At 35.7% G+C, this 25721-nt stretch overlaps 1 protein-coding gene across 1 annotated transcript in view; it reads left to right on the top strand.

Moving 5' to 3' along the window:
- Positions 1 to 10574: 10574 nt before the first annotated feature.
- LOC149769871 (glycosaminoglycan xylosylkinase-like) overlaps positions 10575 to 25721 on the top strand; it is an 86594-nt gene continuing 71447 nt past the window's right edge. Inside the window, exons 1-2 of the mRNA XM_089949707.1 lie at positions 10575 to 10644; positions 10942 to 10974. The gene's annotated coding sequence lies outside the window, so the exon portion shown is untranslated. The remainder of the gene's footprint in view (positions 10645 to 10941; positions 10975 to 25721) is intronic.

The following is a 25721-nucleotide window of genomic DNA, read 5'->3' as shown; positions in this document are numbered from 1 at the left end:
CTTACATTTTATGCAGTCGTTATGGATTTGTAGTTTGGGTTCTAGGAAAAGAATTTATTTCATAAATGATTAGCAATAGTAATGTCTTACCGAGCAAAAGAATAAATTAGAAATAAATAAGAGTATGAAAACTGCATATATACCTAACTCAGTTATACCTAAAATAGATGATCTGCAAGATCCTTTTAGTGTAAAAGAAACAATTTATTTTTGTACATCCGTAATGTATTCAGCTGTTGCAAAGTCCATGTAAACTAGTTGGCAGGTGTGTATGGCAATGGGTGTCCATTTAAAGATCCGCCACCTGACAGTTTTTTTAAAATGAAATACAAAATGTCCATTACGTCGTTAATGGCTAGTATTTGCATCCATCTTTTAAATACTGGTTAAAGTCTTGATAAAGGTACTAATAAAACATTTTTTTTTAAAAATTCTAACAGATACTGAGTAGGTTGGTGTTAGTTTAATATGTAGCCCCATGCATCTCCAGGACTTACAATAATAGTATTATATAATAAGGAAATGTATGTTACATTTATGGCACGTTGATTTCAGTTATAGCTCTCTTAAAACAAATCCCTCTGGATTTGATGGTTATATGGCTACAGAATTGTGAAATTAATTGAGACCTTTTGAACATTTACATGCATCAAAGGTATCTGCTACAACGTAACAGTTTTCTAACGTTAGCTAATATTGAATTGAAAGAAGAGTAATTTTTTTCCAGCAATAAAATATGAATAGTTAAATAAGCCACAGTTTAAAGACCACAAGATACACCATACACCATGGACATGAATGGCTAGTCCTTGTGAATTAATAAAGTGCCATATAAGATAAAAACAAATGTAAAACCGTACCAATATTCCTTTGAAGTGTACTATAAGAAAATAATCATTGGTTCTCGAATACACATTCCAAATCCAGAACCACGTTGTAGCAAGCGTTGAACAAAATTGAAATACACATCATAATTCGTCATGATTAATTTGAAGACATCAAACAATAGAACAAATCTACACTAGAATCGTCTGTACGCAGCATAGTTGTAATTCAGCTGCACCTTCCAAGTATCGCTTTGGAGGATATAAAGAATGCCACAATATCCAAAACAAATCTAAATTAACGTCTCCAGCACAAAACGTCTAATCAGCTGCTGTGATTTGATAACACGTTGTACACATAACGGCTAGTATAATATCTCAATTACAGTCAAAGCGAGTCCAATAGCGCCAGCAAAGAGCTTTTAGTTGTCCACAGTAAGCCAATTAATGTAAAACACATCACAAAAGCTTTATCTGATGTGCCAATGTAATAGTTGCCCAGTTATAGTATTGATAAAAGAGAGTAGCGGCCAATGTGCTAAAGGGCCCTAAATATGTAGATAACCTAAGCTACAGAACAACAAATTGAACATAGAATGGTACAAGAGCTGGACGTATGCTGACTTTGAAAAGCGATGTTGGATGTGCCGAGGCAACGACCGATGTGATTTTATCGGCTGGTATCCCTAGATGTCATATATATTGCCGAACGCAATAAGGTTTGTAGTTGTGAAGCTCTACAGAAAAGTGGATCGGCATTTTACATGTCTGACTGCATTCTGACACCGCTGCATGCAATCAGGCAATGTCCATCTAATTTAATTTTGTCTCATATATATATTGTATCGTTTTTTTTTCCCCATGATTATTTGCTACGTATAATTGATTGTATTTTGTAACTGATTCAAAATCAAGTTTACTGTGTACCTGACTAGGAACATTTGATTTTGTAAACAACTTAAAATATAGCTAATATTTCTGTGTGAGTGTAGAATAAATATTAGGATCATTATCAATGGTGGTAACATGTTTATCTTAATCTGCATCTAGGGCATTGGTACTCTCCCATGGACAACCTCGTGTACCTGATGTTTCCCATGTCTTTAATTATAATTTTAGTAACAGACCTATCTTGTTAACTGTTTAGAATGTTCCAGAAATGATCTTGTGACCCTCATCCTGGTTCTATTTTGTGTCTTAGATTTTTATGTAATGTTCTTTACCTGAGAAAATACCATTCTTGCTTTAACATCTTGAAGCAGAATCATTCTTATTGTTGTGTTCAGATTTGTCACTTGGGTGGAATTATTTATTCACATTATTATTCAATGTAAAATACAAAGTGCTCATCAATATTTTTCTTGGACAGAAACATTAATTTGGAATTATACTGAATTCAGACAAGAACATTTTCTGGATCATAATATTGAAATACATCAAAAGAGTCTATCACATCGCCGCTATCCAGGCTACTACAACATTATCACGTTGGAGACTACATGCACTTCAGCCCATTCAGTATTATCAATTAACTGGAATACCATTTTGAATTCAGTTGGGAAGTTAGGTGACTTTAAACATTTGGAGTTGTAATATAAATTTCAGGACTTTTTGGGATTTGATTCACAATAAGTTAAGTTCATGTTACAGATTCTCCTTGTATTCAAGAGAAATAAACCATTTGTTTAATTTTGCAAAGATGTTGGTTTTCGCTCTTTTGTGTTACTTAATTTAAAACCATAGCGTTGTTACAACACACACACATACACACACAGAGACAAATATATATATATATATATATATATATATATATATATATATATATATATATATATATATATATATATATATATATATATATATATATATATAATGGAACTGCGGTAAGAAGTCTAATGAAATGAAGTAGTAAAGTGATTATACGACTACAAATCGGAACTGTATCGAAATGTGAATATAATTAACAGACAAGAGGCAATATATAGGCTTTTGAATAATTGTCATTTTGCTTACATGACATTGACACTATTAATTGATAAACAGTTGAGGTCAGGTCAAATGTTACGGAAAATTATGACAGCGGAGACGGTATTATACGAGCCAATATTCTCAGGACAGGATTAATTTCTCGCTTTCTCTATGTAGCATATAAGCGCTCGTTGTTTGAGACAATTCTTGTACTTCAAATTACCCAACTCTGGGGTTTTAATATATAATCAACTCCAGATGATGATACTTTTGTGTTTCAGTAATTTCATACGGCATGTATACCCAACGGTTTTATTTTTCTTGTCAGCAAAATCAAAACAGATGATAACTGCCTTACCACTCTACTAATCACGGCGATCGATAAACCACCGACATTTAAATTTTTTGTATTATCACGATTTTATGACCTTGGAATCGGCATCTTGGACGCCAAATTTCAGTAAAGAAACCTAGACGTACATCTACTTTACATGGTTGGCACCGTTACGTGTAAAAGTTGTCACATCATGGCTTTCTCTGCGCTCAATACTGAAAACATATTGAATCGGTAATAGCAGTGCAAAATAGAAAAGATGTGCCTTTAAGTACGTATTAACTGGGTTTACGGTCATTATACAGAATCAGATATATATATATATATATATATATATATATATATAATTTATCTACATACAGTAGTATTTATGTTTCACTTTCAGACAAGGTGGTTAATTATGCTTCATTCTTTGTTTCGTGGATGATATACTTATTTGCAGGAACGTCATTTCAACTTTTTTCGGGGTGGGGGTGGGGTGGCAAAACTCGATTGGGGGGGCAAACTTGATGGGGGGGGGAGCAAAACTTGACGGGCTTGTTAATTTTTGTACATAGGCTACAGCAATTTTACAGCATGTGCTGATTCGGGGGGTGGGGTGGGGAGGAGGCCCCCGCGGTCCACCCTCCAATGACGTCCCTGCTTATTTGAACTGTATGTGAGAAATTTTTAAACTCTAAGCCATGCCCACCATAATTAAAAATGATATTAAGTAACATTTTATTCCATATTCTTGCAAAAATATTATAAAAACGTATTAATAAATTAATTCGTAAATGTACATTACCATACTAAATAAAATTACTCGCCAAGTTTATTTATTAAGAAGCAAACAACACATAAGAGCGGATCAGAATACAGTTACCCATCAGTCAATAAAGCCCATGTGTTCCTCTTCACGCACTGCATAAGTCTTAGATTTCGTTTAAAATGCAGAAAACGTTTAAATCATAAACTATCCCGAATCCCACATATGCCTACACAAAATCTCACTACCGAGAGTACGAAACAGCTGCTTGAGTCTTGCTTGAGGCTGATTGTATTACTCTATTTACAAGGACATCGAGACAACAGACTGTCTGAAAAGTTCTATGCCGCGCAAATACTCTAAATTTCACTTCCGATCACCGAATGACCACACATCTTGAAACTAGTTTCACAGTTGCATTGTTTTCTGTTGTTTCACATTTGCATAACTTATCAGTAAGCATTTTCAAGCCGCGTATTAGTGCTTCACGCAACAAACACATAATAAAAGCATTATTCCTCTCAAATTCCAAAACGCGTATACCTAAAACAAAATACCCAGATAATTCCCTTTATTAAGAAATTAGGAGGGTCCATTTTATGGAACTTAATCCTCCATGCTGTCTAACGTATCGGGAATAATGTAGATTATGAGGGCCACTCTTAAAAATGTGCTAATTACTAGGGTTGATAAATATCTTTCCAGCACCGAATCCCCATAATCAATAAATAATCGCTAAAATCTAGCGGACACGTAAATAGAAATACCACATACCCAAGGACCACTCCGGTGGCCTAGTGGTTAGAGTTCTGTCTAACGTATCGGGAATAATGTAGATTATGAGGGCCACTCTTAAAAATGTGCTAATTACTAGGGTTGATAAATATCTTTCCAGCACCGAATCCCTATAATCAATAAATAATCGCTAAAATCTAGCGGACACGTAAATAGAAATACCACATACCCAAGGACCGCTCCGGTGGCCTAGTGGTTAGAGCGTCCGCCTCGGATGCGGGAGGTCGTGGGTTCGATCCCCGGCCGAGTCATACCAGAGACTTAAAAAAATGGTACTAACAGCTGCCTCGCTTGGCGTTCAGCATTAAGAGGTTAGTGTTAGGACTGGTCGGCCTGGTGTCAGGATAATGTGACTGGGTGGGACATCATGCTACATGTCTGCGGCATGATGCCCCAGTGCTAGACATCACTATAAACTGCCACATTGCATACATCGTAGCGATATGACTGAAAAATTGTTAAAGCTACGTTAAAAATCAAAATCACACAAAAAAATCACATACCCAAGGATCATTACAATACTGTTTAATCTGGAGGCACGTGTGTAAGCTTATCCTTCGAATTAGGCACGGTTATGGACGCTATTTGTAATATGAACTACAGATAGTGAAAAGTACCATGGTACAAGCGTTTACAAATATTGAATGCGCATGTGTATCCGCAAAACTCACGAGCTTTTTGTATAAAGATGCTTCAGTAAAGTAGACAGAAAAACGCAAGGAGGAAAATTACAGAATTAGAACCAAGCAGATCAACAAAGAATGTACATTGCATTTTAGATGTACTGATGAAACAGAAAACAGGCTTTCAACAGTAAGAAAAGACATGTATCTCAAATATTAAAAGAGGTTCGAAACTATAAAGCATTAATTGCAGATCAATAGAAACATCACGAAGAAACCAGACTAAAAGCACCATAAAAAGGGTAGAACACTGTCGAAGAATAAACCACTTGTTCACATTAAACAGATGGTTCAGATAACAATAAACAAGATCGTGCTTGCGCCAGTCTTTTGGGAGTCATCAAAGAAAGGACCAAAGCTGATCTAAATAGACATAATCGCACAGTTAAAGGTAACACATTCCTTAATACGACACACAAAGAAAGGTGTATGTTGGAATGTGAATTTAGATGTCTGTGGTTCCAAATCACAGAATTATAGTGATATATAAAATCCTTAATTTTTAATATTCGTTAAAAGGCCAAGTCGCTATAAAGAAACTTAATTTGTACTATTCAATAAGATACAAAAGTTGTTACCGCGTCCTTTTACTTCGGATCTAGACCAGAGTTTAGTGTAATACCACAGACAACGTCAGACACACCACAAGTTATGCAATACTGATGATGCAACAATGGCATCATTACATCCTGTCGATTTACGCAGAAACATTTTTTTTTTCAAGAGCGGAAATCCTTAAGTCATAAGTACAATGTATATCACAGGTCCTAATCTACGAGAATATTACAGTATGCCACGAAAGCTGTGGTCTGCACTAGAAATTACAATACTATCTTGTTGGTCTAAACTTTGTAAGATAAGGTGCGGTTCCAGAAAGCTCTTTATCTGATGGGTTTGATACAGTTAACATGATTTCAGACCCATCCCCACCCCACTCGAAGAAAAAAATAATTTGCTCTTTTTTATTTGTATTTCACTGTAAAGCATTCTTCATTGTCGGGTCCCGTCATGTATGCACACTCAAAATGAAATTAACTTTTCAAGACCGCTAAAAGTCGTTCTGGCGGTGGCTTGTGACATTTTCAAGGCAAAATGCTGGATACAAATACAGTGTAAATCAGAATTTGTAAAAATGCCCTCAAGATAACCGTACATCATTAACTTCACCAATGACCAGTACGGCTTAGAGAAGAGATTGCATCTGAATATCTAACAATTCTCGGATACGCTCTGTGCTCTAATTTGATCTACTTATAAATATATTAATTTTTGGAGCACACAAACTTAATCATGCAGATGGGGTTAATATTCCATACCATATTTTTGATGTATTGGTGCCTTCAGACTCTTTAGAACAGTACACCACACAGTGGTATACAAATTCCAAAGTGCAAATCGTCTACAGTTTGAAAAGTTTGTAAAGCAGCATCATAACGTAACTTCCTCCTGCCGAACGGCTACTGTATACTTTTCCATGTATAAGGTCATTTTGATAATGAAAGCTTTCAATCCGGTCTTTACCTTAAAATATCTCATTTTTTTGTGCAAACTGTCCAGCGTGAGAAACGTTTGCTATAGATACTATATTTCCATAATATTTAACGTGTGCTGAAAATCATTTTGAAGGCGGTGACATTTGGCAATATTGAATCTGTATAATTACATACAACCACACTTTTAAACGATGACCGCACCAAATGAAGTAAATCTACTGATACAATATATACTCGTTTATAAGACTAGTCGAACTGCAAACTGGACAGACCCAGATCTACCGTCGCATAATGCACAAACAAATTTGACCTGTGAAGTTTGTTAGAAGTGATCGGTAGAACAAACAGCATAGGCATTGATCTGCATGCTTATTATGCTACGGCAGATCAGGATTTTTGGTGGGCAGTTTGACTCGACTTTCAAGCGAGTACGAACGGTATTAAATATCAGAGGAACTTTTGGCAAGTAGAATCTGTAATTTTGCATGCACTGTTTGACGTGTATGTCTTTGCTGAAACGAATTAAAGGTAGAATGAAATAGTTATCATTAAAACTAAGCTCGTTCTCGATTACAAGTGTTTAGAGATTCTTAATAGGAAATCAAGTTTTCTGTAGAAAGCAATTAGGTGAGGATCGAAAATAATTATGACTTTGTTCAGAATTAATGGTGTACAAAAAGTGATAAGGTGTGGAAAAATTAAAGGCAATGCTCCACAGGCAGTCTCTCTAAACATGCGACACTGTTTCATGACAACTCTTCAGACTACTTTCTTCAAATTGCTTATAATATAATCTAAAATTTTAAGTGATTAATTAGATAACCAGTGATTTAAAACGGACACTAAAATGTCTATTACAACACGTTCAAGCTTCTTGGTGTACTTCACAAAAAAAACCACAATAACCATAACTCGCGTCAATTATGACCAAATACGACATGAAATCTATATGATTGCCCAAAAGAACTGACAATCATTTCAAAGAAATAGTATGCATCCCATCGTTTGTCAAAACATGCAAATGTGGTCAAGTGTACTTCTTCTTTGGAAAAGATTATATTAAAAAAATTTAAAGTAAACTGAATGAATACATGATGAAAACTACCAAGAACAATTAATGGATGACAATTTATAATCTACTGAATTAAACCCGAGAGATTCACTAGACAAGTCAACTTATTAAATTGTTCTTGTGGCAATTGATTTTTGTTGAATTGGTGCTAATAGTGTTGTGCCATAAAAGCGGCCAACCGCCAAATGATGATACACTCAATTCTCCAAGGCTGATGCAACAGCAAGACTGTTGTCGCCAATAAATGTGTACATAGAATGCACTATTCAGTGACTGCTCTTAATTTGATGGAAACAAGACAACTCATACAAATAGAAATACAAATTTGGGTGGCATAGTGGTTAGAGCGTTCGCCTCGGATGCGGAAGGTCGTGTGTTCGATCCCCGGCCGAGTCATACCAAAGACTTACAAAAATGGTACTAACACATCCCTCGCTTGGCGCTCAGCATTAAAAGGTTAGTGTTAGGACTGGTCGGCCAGGTGTCAGGATAATGTGACTGGGTGGGACATCATGCTACATGTCTGCGGCATGATGCCCCAGTGCTAGACATCACTATAAACTGCCACACTGCAGACATCGTAGCGATATGACTGAAAAATTGTTAAAGCTACGTTAAAAATCCAAATCACACACACATTTGGGATTTGGTGTCAGTGTGGCAATGCTGTATATATAGATCGTACAACAATAGGATTAAATGTAGCAGCAACCAACAGTTACAGGTTGACCTGCATATTGTGGTAAAATCAGCAATAAATTGTTCCTAACGTAAAATTGATCAGCATCAGCTTAAGGCGTTCATGCTTTATGAGTGGTTTGATACGCAGGTCTATGGTTGCCCATATGGTGTTCCAATCCCCTCCCAAAATATGGTTGTATCAGGGGAGAATAAATGAGAAAACATATCTTCAGCTAGTGTCGTTAAGGTTGTCTCTCTTGTGGTGAACACGGTAATACCGATATCGAGTCGAGTAAGTCTTTTATCCTCAGCTGTTGATTAAAACAAAAACCTCAAACAATTACACATCATCTCTTGATATTGATCGTGTTTAATACAAGCTAACTATCTGCCACTGTCTATCTGTAAAACAAACAAACTGAATAGCACTGGCAGACATTTTGAATCCGCGCTATGCCGCTGTGTTATTTGTGTCGTCATTGCCTGACTAGTCAAGTCATTCTTTGTGAATTCATTTTTTTCTTTCTGTCTTTCGTGTTACTCTCTCCTCAAAATTATTCGAAGTAGTGCTGGTCACGTGAGTTTTAATATCGATTTGTGATGTTCTCTTAACCTTACACGATACATTTCTGAAGAAAAGAACGTAAACAAATTAGTGTTGTGATTGACATAGGCAGATACTCTCTATCCGCGCTTCTCCGCTGTTATTTGTGCCGTCATGGTCCGACTAGTACATTAATTCTTCATGACATATTTTTGTAATTCTCCAAAATAAGTTCAAAGTATTGCTAGTCGTGTGAGTTTTAATTTCGATTTGTGATGTTGTCATCTCACAAGATAACTGTATACATAGGTATTAGTAGTCTAACTTTCTATATCCCCCTAAAATTACTTCTGAAGTATATGTTCTGTTAGTGTTCCGTTTTGCTCAGATAAATCAATAACATTTAGTCAAATATTTGGTTGCGCGATAACGAACAAATGCTGTAAATTACTGAATAATGCTTGAAAACTGCTTATCATATACTGTTGTTTTCTCAAATATGCTTTTTAATGATAACGCATAAATTTTGCTTTATAATTCGAGTCCTTCATGGCACCAAGGCAATGGAAAACACCCCGATTCTTCGCTCAGAAAATTCCTTGACAGGAGCTGACTGATGTCAGACCAAGGAATAAAGAGTACATTAAGACAGCTACAAAATCTGATTAAACGAATAACAGGAAGAATTATATTCAACCTAATAATTTCTAGCACTCTACTCTCAGGTTGTGTAAATTAAGTTGCATTAATTTACCTGTCATCGTCCACAAATCCAGTGTCCCCCAGAAGCAGAGTTCTAAATCTGTATCGAGGTGATACTAGAGAATACAAACCCAAATTCATATTTTCATGTTACGTGTTGCCCATCATCGGAAATTGATGTAACGACGATGTCTGCAGCAGCAACTTGAAGGTCAGGGTGAGTTTGATTTCTTCGTAGAAATAAATTTCAATATTACAACGAACTTGTTTTGTACCAGTCTATGATGACGGGTTGATACTTATTAGGTAGTAATAAGGCCAGAGTGAAAGGCCAGTTTACTCGCAACTTGTGCTTGCGTTATAATCACGTTTGGACCGGGAACCAGACTTCAATCAATCAGACGAACCAACCAAAGAAGAAGACTTTCAGAAATATCTGAGATAATCCGAATGAAGCACAATTTGAGGTCAATTGGTCCCCTAACTTAAGTACAGATATATTACAAATATTGGATAAGGGCCTGAAACCTGGCTTCAGTGGAGGAAAATTAAACGTACAACGAAATGAAACCCAAATGATTTAAATGCAGGAAAGTAAGTATTTTGTTAATTAATCAGTTTATACTATGCAAATGTTTTATTCTTGGAACGTTAACGATTTTAATCAAAAGATTGCAATTTAAATTAATATTCTTTTCAGTTTGGATTCCATTTCGTAAAATAGATTCGTGACAGACGACACATCCTGGGGCGTATGGTTGTCGTCGTCTCTATTAAAACTTTTTGACAAGCCAGAAGCGGTAAGCAATGATCTCATCCGATTTCATTTTACACGTATGTCCAGTCTGATTCACTAATTATGTCTAACTTACCCAATACAACCCCCCCCCCCCCTTCTCTCTCTCTCCTGGCATCAGTTTAGCTACAGTGTCGTAGCCTCAACTTGATTTGTTGTGGTCGAGGTAGGAGTAAGGGTACTAATATTAGTACTAGCATAGTTATGGTGTCACGTGTTTCTACGTGGTCGTTTAATTTTGTTGGTATTAAGTGGTAGCATGTAACTGATGATTTTTTTTTTTTTTGACAACGTTCTACAGCAAGGAAACAGGCTTCGAGTTCGTCAAAATGCTGTGAGTATAATAATTATGTTTGACAATCAAAACAAAACTCATCAAAATTTCCTAATATACTTTCATACTAGTTCAAAATACCTCTATTTTTCTATGATGTCAGTGAATTGAAACCAATGGGGCAACATAGTTTGTTGTCATATGTCAAATCGCTATCGGGAAAAAGTCGGGAGAAATGATAATTTTTCCTGGAATTTCGCAGATATTTAACAAAGTCGGGAAAAAAACGGGAATTTTCCGCCACCACTTGACGCCCGAAACAATCACGTAATTGAGTCGTAACAAAACTGATCGTGAGTTAAATTTGTCGAGTTCTAACCAGAATATTTGAAGGGTGTAGGATGGATCATTTGGGTGGTTGCAGTAAACATATATGCTCAGTCAGTCCAAACGCCCAGTAGATTAGATTTGTCAAGTAGAAATTTATTTTCAAAGTCAGCTCGATATCCATACCTTTCCTTACATCGAAGCTATGAAAACCAGGTTAGCATCACAAGAGGCAAACATCGTGGTGGCAAAGTATGCCAATTACCAGATAGTCTAGCAAACTTTAAACATTGTTAGATCAAGTGATACATGCATGAAATGGATATGAAAAATACTTATTTTCTCAGAAATTGTGAGTATTAAAATCATTTTGTCTTTAATCTGCTGAAAGACAAGATAAAACTATGGTGTTGATGAAATGTGACCTGGTACTCAAGATTTGCATTGCTAGTCACATGAGTACAAAAATCTAACCCACATTTTAAAATGTTGTAGAGAAAAAATAATAAAACTATTAAATGAAAGTTATATAATGGTTATAATAAAAATACAAAAACAAAAGAACACAGCATTTTCCATATTTATATATTCTGTTGACAACTTCTGGAGTTTTGTTGTAACACATGACTACCATGTTGACATGTGCTGTCTGTTTGATAAATCAAACTGACCAGATTGTTGGATTTTACAAAAAGTATCTGACTTTCATTTAATATAATTGGATTTCTCTACAACAACATTAAAATGGAGTTTGTTGTTGATATCATGTGGCTAATGGACTTCCGATGTCGTCATTTAAGATTTGTGAAGTTACTAGTAATGCAAATGGCAAGTACTGGGTCAGTTTTCATCAATGCCAATGTTTTGACTAGTCTGTGAGCGGAATAAAGACATAATGATTTAAATACTTGCCATTTCTAGAAAATAAATAATTTTTCTATCGATTTCATGCAGGTATAGTTCAGTATAACAAAAGTTAAAATTTTCTAGGCCCACTTTTAAGCGACTACCATGTGTCGCTACCGTGGGAATATTCGGAGGAAACCCGTATTAGAAAACGGACTGCTATTCATTTTAAACCAATTTTGTAATCCAAGTTGTTGAATCTCAGCTGAAATGAGATATCATCCCTTGTATTATAAATTAGAAAATGATTTGAGCCCCTTTATCAATACAGGTTTGGGAATTGGTTTATCGAATTACAAGAAGACAAGTTGATTTAGCAGAAAATTCAGTCCTTTTTACATAACAGTAAATAATTATGAAGGTTTTTTGTTCAAATTTAAATTGACCCTTTTGAAAATGTTTTTTTAGTGATGGATTTTTAACCAGATCGTCATAAGGAGATTAGGTTGTTTGAAAAATCTTCTTTGGGATTTAATTTGCACAGATAAATTCAGGGTTAAACTCCCTTCGTTACAAGACAAGATTCTAATTATTTGCGTTTACTGTTTTTTTAATACTATAATAGGAAATGTTTACTTTATATAAGATGCATATATATATATATATATACAGGGCTTGAAATTAGCGGTAGTCCGCTAGCCCGGGGCTAGCAAATTTCCTGTCTGACTAGTAACTTTCATAATGTTAATAGTCCGATGGGCTACTAAGTTTTGGTTATCGATAGTTGGCGTTTGTGAGTGAATTTTATTTGTCTGTTTTTTGTGCGTTCCTCCAGTGAGTTCATTGAAGACTTTCCAAATGGAGTTTGTGTTGCTCATTTTGTTTTCAAGCAATGATTGATAATAAGTTTTTTTTTAGCTTTTTTGATCATACTTGTTATTTTATTTCTCCATACTTTATATTGTGCATGGTTTTCCATAGCCTTGAATTTGTCTCGTGTTTTCATAGCATCTAGGATTTCAGTAGTAAGCCAGTTAGGTTGAATATCAGTCTTTACTCGATGTACTTTCAGTGGTGCATGCTTAGATACTACATCCATAAATAAGTCAGTCCACACCCTCATGGCTTCATCTATGTCATCCAAATTTTGGATCATACTCCATGGAACTTTATATAGGTCACTGAGAAATTGTTCTTCATTAAAAGTTTTGAACGATCTGTAAGTGATCGTTTTATGTGTATTTTTCTTATTTTTCTTGCATTTAACCTTTCTTGTCAAAAAAGTAGGATAGTGGTCACTAAGACCAACATTCGGTACATTAACACAAGCCACATTGTCTGGTAGGTTAGTATAATTAAATGTGATCAATAAGAGTGCTTGATTTTTCTGTTACCCTTGTAGGCTCATTTACCAGCTGGTCTAGGCCTAATGATTCAATAAATTCCATCCGGTTGTTCCTTATTTGAGTATTGAGAAGGTCCTTATTTATATCTCCGCGTATATATGTTTCTTTCTCCTGTGCTAGAACATTTTCTATTTGTTTCAAAAAGTTATCATTCCAAAATTCTTTGGAGGAAGGTGGTCTATAAATGAAACCAGCTAGGAAAGATTTTGCATTATTTTGAAAAATTTCCACCCAGATACTCTCAATTTCATGTGACTCCGAGTCAAGTCGCCTTTTTACATTTACATCTTCCCTAATGTATACAACAAGAACCCCCCCCCCTGCTGTCTCTCTGTCCCTACGAAATGGTTTATTGTAGCCTTGACAATGAAATAGATCATCATTGTGGTTAGCATTTAATTTGGTTTCAGTGAGTCCTAAAACATGTATATTATTTTCCATGGAAGACAACATTAACTTAATCTGGTCTATCTTTCCCACTATACCTTGTACATTTAAGTGACCTATGTTAAAACCTTTTGTATTTAGTTTCATATCAATTACATGTATGTCATCATGCAATGGGGTACTCACTGAGATTGTCTCCATACTACTTTTATCATTCTGACATCCTATTTCTATATTTAAATGTTCATATATATTAGCATCTTCAAAGTCACATACAAACCCTGAAAATCCATTTACATTTGCATCTACAATAGTGTCCATTGAATAGTTAGAGTCAAGAGTCCCACTGGGTACATTTAGTTTTTTTGTAAATGAAGCATTGGCATTCTCCTCTTTGCCAGCTTCCTAATATGTATACATTGATGGACAAAGTCTTTGTTTGTGTCCATATTTATGGCACCTAAAACACTCGATCTGCTTGCCATGATGGCATACCTGTGTCATGTCACTGATGAAACTGACATTGCAAATGTTTTCAATGATTTTTTCATCAACATTACCACAAAGTTAAAAGAGCCAGTGATAGAAAACAACTTTAATGAACTGAAAAAGTTCTGCAGCAGTAAAATCTCAAAGGAGGTATGTTTTTCTGTCCCACCAGTGTCAAAAAACTTTGTTAAAAAATGTCTCAGTGAACTTGATACCAAGAAAGCTACAGGACTTGATCAAATTGGTCCACGACTCATTAAATCTTCTGCCTTTGCTATTGTAGATAGCATAACATTCATAATTAATTTAAGTATTGCAACCTCATCTGTCCCCAAAATATGGAAAACTGCAGAAGTAACTCCTATTCACAAATCTGGTTCTAAGGATGATGCTGATAACTACTGACCAATTTCAATACTACCAAACTTGTCAAAATTGATTGAAAAACATGTCCATGACTCATTCATGTCATAATTAACCAAACACTTGCTGTTACACCCTAATCAATCAGGCTTTAGACAGAACCATTCCTGTGAGACTGCCTTGATCTCCCTAACTAATAAATGGCTTCAAGCACTTGACCAAGGTAGAATAATAGGAACTGTATTTGTAGATTTCAGGAAAGCTTTTGACATGGTGGATCATGAAATCCTTTTGAAGAAACTGAAAATCTACCAGTGTGATGAAAGAACAATTAGATGGTTTATTTCGTACTTAAATGAGAGAACACAACATGTTTACATAAATAATGTTCTGTCTGAACTTGAAACAATTAGATATGGAGTACCACAAGGCTCAATTCTAGGTCCACTACTATTCATTTTATTTATTAATGACCTACCACTTTTACTAAGAGACTCAATATCATCTACAGATCTCTATGCAGATGACACAACATTGTCAGACATCCAAAACACAAAGCATGAGCTTGAAATTTCTTTACAGAATGCACTAAACAAACTGGAAAACTGGTGCACATGTAATGGCATGGTGGTAAATATTGGTAAAACTAAAATATTACTTATCTCAACACGGCAAAGAAGGACAAATCTTGATAGTGATGAACTATGTCTGACATGGAAGGATACAAATCTGCAAATAGTTTGTCATGATAGGCTACTTGGTGTTCTGGTAGATAATAACCTATCATGGACTGAACATATCAAACATACCAGTAAAAAAGTCAATTCAAGTTTATGGCTTCTCAGTAGGATAAGACATTTTCTCCCTGAAAGGCACAGGAAACTATTTTATAACAGTTACATACAACCCTATTTGGACTACTGTAGTACAGTATGGGGTAATTCAAATGATAAAAACATAGCAAAGCTGGCACATCTTCAAAAAAGAGCATTTGGGCTAATATCAATCCAGAAAGAAAGCAGGGAAAGTTTAGCTGGTAGGTTAAAAATATTACCTATTAAAGACCGAATCTGTTTAAGAAAAGCCAAATTAATGTACAGGATATCTCAGAATAGTGCTCCTGAATATTTACAATCACTATTCCAGTATAGGCTACCTGGTAATACTCCCCACCTGTGATCCATGTCTACCAAACAGTATAAAATTCCCAAACCAAATAAGGAGTTATTTTAAAAAAGTTTCCAATACTCTGGAACTCTGCTCTGGAATAGTATTCCAGCTGAGATTAGAAATGCCCACTCTATTTCCTTCTTCCAAACCCAATATATCCAGTGGCTTCAGAGATGCAGCTTAAATAAATGAATTCCTTTGTATGAGGGCCTCAAGGTAGATTAGTTTTTAGCTAATTGTGTTACCCTCTTTAAATAAGGTCATTATTATTATTATTATTATTATTATTTGTTTACGCCATTCCCTAATAAAGACTTGATTTAGCAGATGTTCTGTAGAATCAAAGCAGTGGCTATTGTAAACACAGTCATAAAATATTAGCATGAGAAGATGAAGTCAATTTCTGCCTCGGAAAGGTGCGTTTCTATGACAAGAATCCATCTGACTTTGTGCATTTCACTTAACAACGCAAATTATGGTCCCGTCATTAACATCGGAAGTTTGGTAATTGATCCTAATTAATCTGATAATGAATTAAATGAAAAAATTATGTGATATCACACTTTATTCACTCGACCACAGCAACAAACTACAAAGCGGTATACCACACAAAATAACACAGCAAAAACTCTTCAAAGAAATTAGTTTGCACGTTTTTTTGTTTAAGGTTCTTTTTTTGTTGTTCCTCGCTACCCAAACTCTCCAACAGTTACAAACAGGAAACTACATAGTTTACATTTCCATCGAAATAATTATAAGAATTAGATCAATTTATTACAATTATGTTAATTTTGACACATCCTTTCAGTACAACTACTTTTTCTAGGATGATAAGAATAGTTTTTATATTTTTCCCTTACAAGAATGAACAAATAATTGAATGCACGTGGAGATATCCAAGCAGAATGCCATACATTTGTTGGGAATTAAAATCTCTGAGCATGGGCATCTAAGATTTGAAAAATTTCCTCCTTATTATTAATTTCAACAATACACAATACATTGATGTTCGATTAATTAGGAACAATTACCAAACTTACGACTTATGATACCGTAATTGGAGCTGTTAAATACAATGCGCCAAGTTTCAGATGGCTTCGTTTGATGGGAACACACCTTTTCCAAGCTGAAGCTAACACTATCTTCTGATGCTAATATTTTTTAACAGTGTTTACAATAGCCACTGCTTTGATCATGAAGAATATCCGATGAAGTTTGGTCTTTGTTTGGGAGAGACCATTTAATTGTGGGAGGGGGCAAAGACACGTGTTTTGAAACATGTTTCTTGCTCTGACTTTCTTATATTAAGGACATTATGCCATTCCTTTTCTTGCTTTAAATAATTCATGTCAGCTATACTATAACATCTCGAATTTCAAAACAAGGCAATATTCCCTCCTTATAAGACAGGCAAAATGTGGCATTTCATAGAAGGTGTTCAGCCACCGGAAAAAAAAGCAAAAGTTTAATGAGAATGATGAGGAATAATATTTATGATAGGGAAAAGCGTAATGGAAAGTTTCAGAAGAAATGGACAAAAGACGGAATGGCTGAATTATGACGAGGAAAGGAACATTATTTGGTGTATGCAGTTCGCAAAAACAAACACACAGAAAACATCCAGTTTTGTTGCAGGTTGTTCAAACTTTAAAATTGAATCAGTAAACGTACATGAAAGATGTGTGACATTGTTTTTTGAACAGGACTAGTAAAGATTTGGCAGGACTAGTAAATTTCTCAATATACTAATCCTTCTGGCTACAAAGAAATTTGTGTTAAATTCGAGCCCTGATATATATATATATATATATATATATATATATATATATATATATATATATATATATATATATATATATATATATATATATATTGCTATATAATTCTTAAGAGATAAAGGTTTGAAAGGAAACAAAATTAATTTACGTTCATTATGCTGTTCCAGCTTAGCAACATAATGCAGGTCAGCAAAATAAAGTTAGAATTTTTATTTTGTACGTTGAAATGACTTTACATGCCAGTTTATAGGAATATAATCAAATTTGTTGTTGTTGTTGTTGTTCTAGGGCTTAATGCCATTTTTCAGCACTAGATAGGCTATACATGGCGGCCAGTATTAATGGTGGAGGAAGAACCCTGGAAAACCCAGGTAAGAACCACCGACCCACGAGAAGCTACTGGCAGGCTTTCCCACTTACCCATGCTAGCCAATCCTTGGACTCAAACCCACACAGACAGAGGTGAGATGGCAGTGATCCGGACTGGTGAGCACTTTAGACCACTCGGCCACTCAGGGCCCCTTAATCAAATTTGTTTCATTTGATACATTTTTTGGTTTTTTACATGATCATCTTTTCTGGCTTAGATGTTTTGGAGAGTCTTGAAAGAGAACCATCTGTAGATTTAGAAAATGCATATTTTATAATCTAAAATGTTCTTTAATTTCCATACAGTAATGGGCTTATGTGAAACTTGAAAATATTAATTTGATCCTGGAAAAGTGGGCCCCAAGTGGCCGAGTGGTCTAAAGCGCTCTCCGTTACGAATCACTGCCGTCTCACCTCTGTCTGCGTGGGTTCGAGTCTCGGATTCGGCCAATGTGGCTTTGTAAGAAAGCTTGCCAATAGCTTCTCGAAGGTCGGTGGTTGTTTCCGGGGATTTTCCGGGTTCTTCCTCCACCATTAATACTGGTCACCATGTATAGCCTATCGTGTGCTGAAAAATGGCGTTAAACCCTAAAACAACAACAACATCATCCTGGAAAAACCCTCGAAAAGACCTGGAAATTTAACTTTAGAAAAGTGTGGGAACCATGAATGTATAAAATCAGGCCACTTCTTAAAATTCTTGTCTTCGCCCACTTCGCAGATAGTTTTTCCTAAGGAGGCACATAAATTAAATAATAATAAATTTTGCTGTTTAATTTGATGGGATAGTTCTTTTTTTCACTCTTTCCTTTTTGCAGTTTCAATATTTGTATTATCGATTATATTGAAATCTATAATATCTTTAAAGATAAATATTTAAGTTTTGATAAATTAAGTATTGCAACTTCATGACTGTTATTTAACAGTTAAAAGCCAAGGTCAAATGTTTGGTCTAGGAACAGTTACGGTAAGGTTTTATCGGCAACAAAGAAATTAAGACAAAGAGTATGATCTGAAAGAAATCTTTTCAACTGCCATTTTATAGTATACTTTAAGAAAGTAAAAAGAAATTCTTGATTTAGGGTAGTTGATTAAGCATTTGTACTAACTTGCAATTACAATACTGTAATCTAGTTACTTACCCTGTAGTTAAAATTCATTACAATGTATAGCTTCTGTTCTCTTTTTAAGTCATATTGCCAAAATACACTCCATATGAATATGATAGTATTTAAAATGCACCATCTTTTTTAATGTAGATAGAACTCAGAAAATTTCCTAATTAAAAATAAAGTATTGCTTAAACCAATGTCAAATGCAAATATGCATACTGGGAAATAGAGGTCATAATTCAAAGAAGAGGAGAATGAAAACAACACACACATCTCTCATTCTCTCTCTCTCTCTCTCTATATATATATATAGAGAGAGAGAGAGAGAGAGAGAGAGAGAGAGCATGTCTTGCTTTGGTCCCAGCTGTCACTTCTCTCTGTTCTGTCCAAAAAGAATAAGTCACTTCCTAAAATTCAAGTGTAGCTTGACCTCTGGTCCATACATTTGCTGTCATAATATTTTATGAAGATAGAAAAATGTAAATAAAGCAGATGAGTATATATTGCAAATTACAATTTGTTTTTAAAGAGGGGTCAGGCTTAGATGGCTAAATATGTTTTCGCTTAAGCAGCAAAATGGCTTTTGAGAGTTGCCCCATTGAACTCTCATGCAGTTAGTGTCTTCATTCTGTCACTGGTTATGCAGATGCAGCCAAGCTGGTTTTCATGGGAATGAAGGAATCCATATTTCATGAAAAGAAATGTATTTTAAATGTTTTTGCGATGTCATCCACTCTGTGTTAATTGCCGAGGGTCTTGTTGCTTTGTAACTCAGCTGCCTTGGAAGACAAGACAGGTCCAGTGTACAAATGGGATTGATCACAATCATATACAGAATTTGTTTGAAATTTTGTCTTCATGGTCATTGATTCAACTGTAGCTGGCTGACTAACTGCATGATGCCCTGAGTTTACTCTCATGCCTTGAAAGTAACTTTCAGAAATGGTTCTGCTTACCTTGACTTAGAAATTTCCATCGTTCAAAAAACGAGTCATAAAGTTAGGTAGGCAGCCACTTTGACCTAGGTTGAACAGGTCAGTCAGCATGCCATGCTTCCATATGGTGTTTAAAGTTTTCTCTAAGTTGAAAAAAGATAGCAAATATATGTTCTTTCATTAAGAAAGCTTCCTAGTAAATGTTTAATGGTCTGCTGTGCTTTTCTGTTACTGGTGTCTGAATCTGTATTAAATGTCAGCAGTTTGTTGGACTCGAGATATCAACGGAATCCTATAGTTTATCATCCATTCTATGTTTTTTTGTAAATGAAGCTTGTATATGGTATGGTTCAATTGTTGGAAAAGTTTAGGTACTGCATTCACTGTTGCCACTTGTGAAGATGGTGCAAAGTTGAATATTTCCCAAACTGTATTGAAAGAATTTGATAGCGGATGTCACTTGTTGTGACAGTCTCTAAATAGTACAATGAGCTTCAGTTCATTATATGCAGTATTTGGCATTAAAATGTTTAAGGACCTTTTTGCCTTTCCCTGATGGCATCTTTGCATGCATCATCAAACCATGGTTTGTTGACATGTTTAGGAATTGCCTGACACATTTTGGTAATGAAACACAATATGTATGTCAAAAACTTTCACAAAGGCACTGGTAACCTCAATAATATTTTGTCTCCTGCTTTGGTCACTTCTGTGCATAGAAGCTTAAACACTGTGTACAAAATAAAGTATGTGACATATTGTAATAAATTTGGAGTATGCACATTTGGTTATAGTGTACCATTTTAAGGAATTCTTTGTGATTACTTGTCTGATTGTTGTAGTTTGGTGCAATGGAATATTCCTTAGCCTGAAATAATTAGCCAGTTACTAGGAGCAAACATCTTGGAGTGAAGTGTTAGTGAGTTTCCATGATGCCATGGTTCACTAGTGGTGATTTCAGGTCAAAACCAAATGAGTGACCCTGGAATAACAGGGTCCCTATTAAAATCTAGCGGTGTACATTCGTGTTGTGACTGCAGTGGCAGTATTTATGGTAGGAAACCTGTAAATTAAACAATGTAATCAACAAAAAGGGACTTAACAGATACTGTTCATGGCGTCATGGTGGCAAATGTGATGCAGTTGTACTGGCGAAATGTGCCTGGAAACCGTGGTGTAGCTAAAATAGTTCCCTGTGTTAGGGGACAGTTGTATAGTTCATATGGCATTAACTGCTGGCGGTACAGAAACCTAATGAAGAGGAACCATGCAGATGTGCAGTTGATATATATTTGGCAGGTTGTGAGATCTGTGGTCTTGCATTCATTACCATCATCATGCTAGAGTAAAATGTATGTATAAAATGGACACGTCAGGCTTTCTCCTTTACAACCGAAGTTGTATGAAAGTCTTTGGAAATTTGGGGTAAACTTATGACTTCTAGTGGGAATAACACCAGGGTTTGACACTGCTCGGTCAGTCAAAGACCCCTGGTTTGTAACAATATGATGAGGGAAACAATTCTGTTTCTCTTGATTTCACTGGTTACCAATAACTAGTACATGTACTCAGTTGCCCTTTACAAATAACAATGAGCTGCTTTCAGATTTTATATCTTGATCACTCTTATTACAATTGCCTGTAAATTTAATCACTGGTTCATTGAATGTGTACCGCTTCCTGAGTGACAGTAAAGCTAATCATGATGATTAGTGATTTAAATATCAATGTGCCTATGACCAAGACTTACAATCAAAATAACAGTGATCATCATTTGAATGCTTCATTTTAAGATCTGACAGATGACTGGCATTGTTGGTCCACTATCTTTAATTTTTATAGGTTTACTATTCTGTGAAAGTACGAAATCTAAAGCACTGGTTTTTAAATCTTGAAATTATAGAAAGGGTTGGGTACTGTATAAGTTATTTTCAGCTCACACTTGGATCCATATGAAATGCAAAAAGACATAATATGCCATTCTCTCGTCTGTAAATATGTACTTGATTTTTATCCAGGACTACTTTTAATCAAGCATACTGTCAATTAAATTGCCTATGGTTTTCTTCGCCATTGTGGAAGCTATATTCGTGGATTATAGATATGTTGATTAAAAAGCTCCATTCATGCATATTTCCAATTAATTTATATCCTAAGTTGTGCTTTTGAATGCAGTGTGAATAACAGTCAGTAATAAGAATTTTAAAACTTTACTTTTGTTTTAAAACAATATTTAATTGTTGTACAAGCGTGACACCACAATTTCAATTGACTCATCATCACCATACAGTTGGGATACAGAATTTGAGCGGCAACCATTAGCAGCATTTGAACCTGTCTCTATGGATTTTGTACATACAATCCTGATGAAGAGTGCACCAAAGTCATGTGAACTTGATCTAATTCCAACATCATTGCTGCTTGAGTGCTTAGATCCAGTATTGCCTTCACTAACTGATGTTATTAATACCTCTCTCGCATCCGGGAATTCCCATCATTTTTCAAAACTGCCATTGTAAAGCCTCTGCTGAAGAAACCAACACTAGACCATAACGATTTAAAGAACTATTGCCCAGTTTCTAATCTCCCATTCATATCAAAAATCTTAGAAAAGGTTGTTCTATCCCAGCTTGTATCTCATCTAAATTCAAACAGTCTTTTTAGCAATGTACAATCTGCATATCACCCTTGCCACGGTACTGAAACTACTCTTCTAAAAGTAGTTAATGACATTCTCTCTGCATTGGATAGCGGAAAGATTACAGTCCTCACCCTCCTTGATTTGTCTGCAGCATTTGACACAATAGACCATGATATATTACTTCACCGTCTCCAGCATGTATTTGGCATTCATGATATAACCTTACTTGGTTCAAGTCCTACTTGGTCAACAGGACACAAAATGTATCTACAAATGGAATACACTCCAGCCCAGTTGATCTATGTTGTGGTGTTCCACAGGGGTCTGTTCTTGGACCTGTTCTCTTCATTCTGTACACTTATTCGCTCTCAAGTGTCATAGATCATCATCCAGTGTCTCACCAATTGTAACCGCTCCAGTGGCCTAGTGGTTAGAGCGTCTGTCTCGGATGCGGGAGGTCGTGGGTTCGATCCCCAGCCGAGTCATACCAAAGACTTACAAAAATGGTACTAACAGGTGCTTCGCTTGGCGCTCAGCATTAAGGGGTTAGTGTTAGGACTGGTAGGCCCGGTGTCAGGATAATGTGACTGGGTGGGACATCATGCTACATGTCTGCGGCATGATGCCCCAGTGCTAGACATCACTATAAACTGCCACATTGCAGACATCGTAGCGATATGACTGGAAAATTGTTAAAGCTACGTTAAAAATCCAAATCACATCACATCACACTCACCAATTGTACACTGATGACACCTAAATACACAAATCTAGCAACCCAACTGAAGTTGATGCTACCATCCAAGGTGTAGAGAGGTGCATTTCTGATGTGAAATCATGGATGACATGTAACAAGCTGCAGATGAATGATGATAAAACTGATGCCATTCTGATCACAACAAAAAGACTTTCTCATTCAATCCTTTACCTCAAACAATAAATATCAGCAACACCAACATTAAATTCACACTACCAGTACAAAACCTAGGTGTTACTCTGGACAGTACTCTCACATTGCACCAACATGTCATGAACATATGCAAGGCTGCATATCTTGAGCTGAGACGCATCAGCTCCATTCGCAAATATCTTTCAGTTGATGCCAGTTGTAACTCAATTCTATCTGGTTCATCTCAATATCTACTCCAGAAACTTCAGAAAGTTCAAAACACAGCTGCTTGGATCATCTTTAGAGTACCACGATCAGAGCACACCTCCCGGCTGCTCTGTACCCTACACTGGCTATCCATTCGATCCAGAACCAAACACAAAATTTGTTCTCTGTGCTACGTTTCACTGTCGGACTCTAGTCCAACATACCTATCCAACCTCACCCATGTGTACACACCAGCAAGATACTTACGCTCCTCTTCTGACAATCGTATACTCATTATTCCCACTATGAAAACAAAGTCATATGGACAGCGTTCTTTTGCATACCAGAGCCCAGCAACGTTTAATGAATTGCCCACTGAACTTGGACACAAAGACACAGTGATCACATTCAAGAGGGCTCTCAAAACTCACTTATTTCGACTGCAAGAACAAACTTAAAGACCTGATAATGTTTCATACCTTAAATATTCTCAGCATGTTTTTTTAATGTTTTCTAATTTCATGGTGTTTGTTTTTGTAATCATATCATTATATGTTTTTTATTTTATAGGTGTTGTCTAATGCTGTAAAGTGCTTAGACCTTCTAAAGATTAGGCACTATACAAAGTCCTCATTATTATTATTATTATTTATATGTTTCTGTTATGTTCAGTTGATTACCACCAGCAGTGAGGGTGAACAGCCTCTAATTGACTTGCTCTCGAATCGTAAAAATAAGCCTTCCTGAAAATCGTTTAAAAAAAGGATCGTGGCTGGGGGTGCCGAGACAACAACCTCATTGCTGCTGTTAATTAAATAAAAATATAACAAATAATGCCACCAGCGCAGGAATCTTACACAGCTAGATTAGTTTGAAAACGACTAGAAGCGATTAAGAAATATATTCCACTAAGAGATTCTGTTAGGGAAAAACTACAAGCGAGACAAGAATCTCAAGCTGAATTCACAGAAGGTGCAGAACAATTATTTAAGCCTATCACAACAGTTACTGAAAGAGTCGCAATAGCTACTGAAGGTCTTCTTCCGGCGGTAAAACAAACTGCTGAGCAGATTGATAAAATAGCAGTGAGGACTAAGAAAACAAATATGATTTTATGAGAACTTCCAACTGAAATAGCTGCAGCTCAACCTCCACCCGTCAATGTAGAAATACTTGAAGGTATTGGCAAAATTCATGCTGAAATAAGTGATATCAAAGAACGTATACCAGAAACAGAAACAGAACAAGCAAGTGCCAAAGTTAATGTAAACGATAAATTTACTGAAAAAGTGTTACCTACATAAAAAAAACGTAAACATATAGATGAGTTAGCTGAGTTTGCCATGTGAAATTCTGATAATCGAGGAGCAGTTTTAAACCCCTAATATACTGATGATGTTGTAAGTCGTGATAACTTGTACAAATGGATATTTCTTATACATTATGGAGTAGATCCGGCTAGAACTAATGATACTAGATATATTTCGTTTATTAACGCAACAGACATATATTTTATAGATACAGCAACCACAATTACAACTTTCATTACCACAACCACAACCTCCTCGACCGCAACACAGAAAAAACCACAACCACAACATCCTCCACCACAGCAACAGAAAAAACAACAACCACCTTCTCACTCACAGTCTCCAGAACAATTTTACGATGAACCTACTGGTAGCGGTTTTACTACAGGAAGTGGTCTTGTTACTTGTCCTAACAACATCGTCGATGATGTGCAATGACCAGAAGTTCTCATAGGAGGAAAACGATCTGGTAATAATTCTCAAAAAATAATTAATGAAGCAGCTGTCAACGATTATTTCAAGGTGGTATCATAGACATCGATATAATTATTGGGAACATATTGATGAAATTGCGGAAG

Source organism: Sinohyriopsis cumingii, unplaced genomic scaffold, assembly GCF_028554795.1.
Source record: "Sinohyriopsis cumingii isolate HCF-2022 unplaced genomic scaffold, ASM2855479v2 utg003120l, whole genome shotgun sequence".
NCBI classification, from domain to species: Eukaryota; Metazoa; Mollusca; class Bivalvia; order Unionida; family Unionidae; genus Sinohyriopsis; species Sinohyriopsis cumingii.
This window is presented reverse-complemented; position numbering and strand designations above follow the sequence as displayed.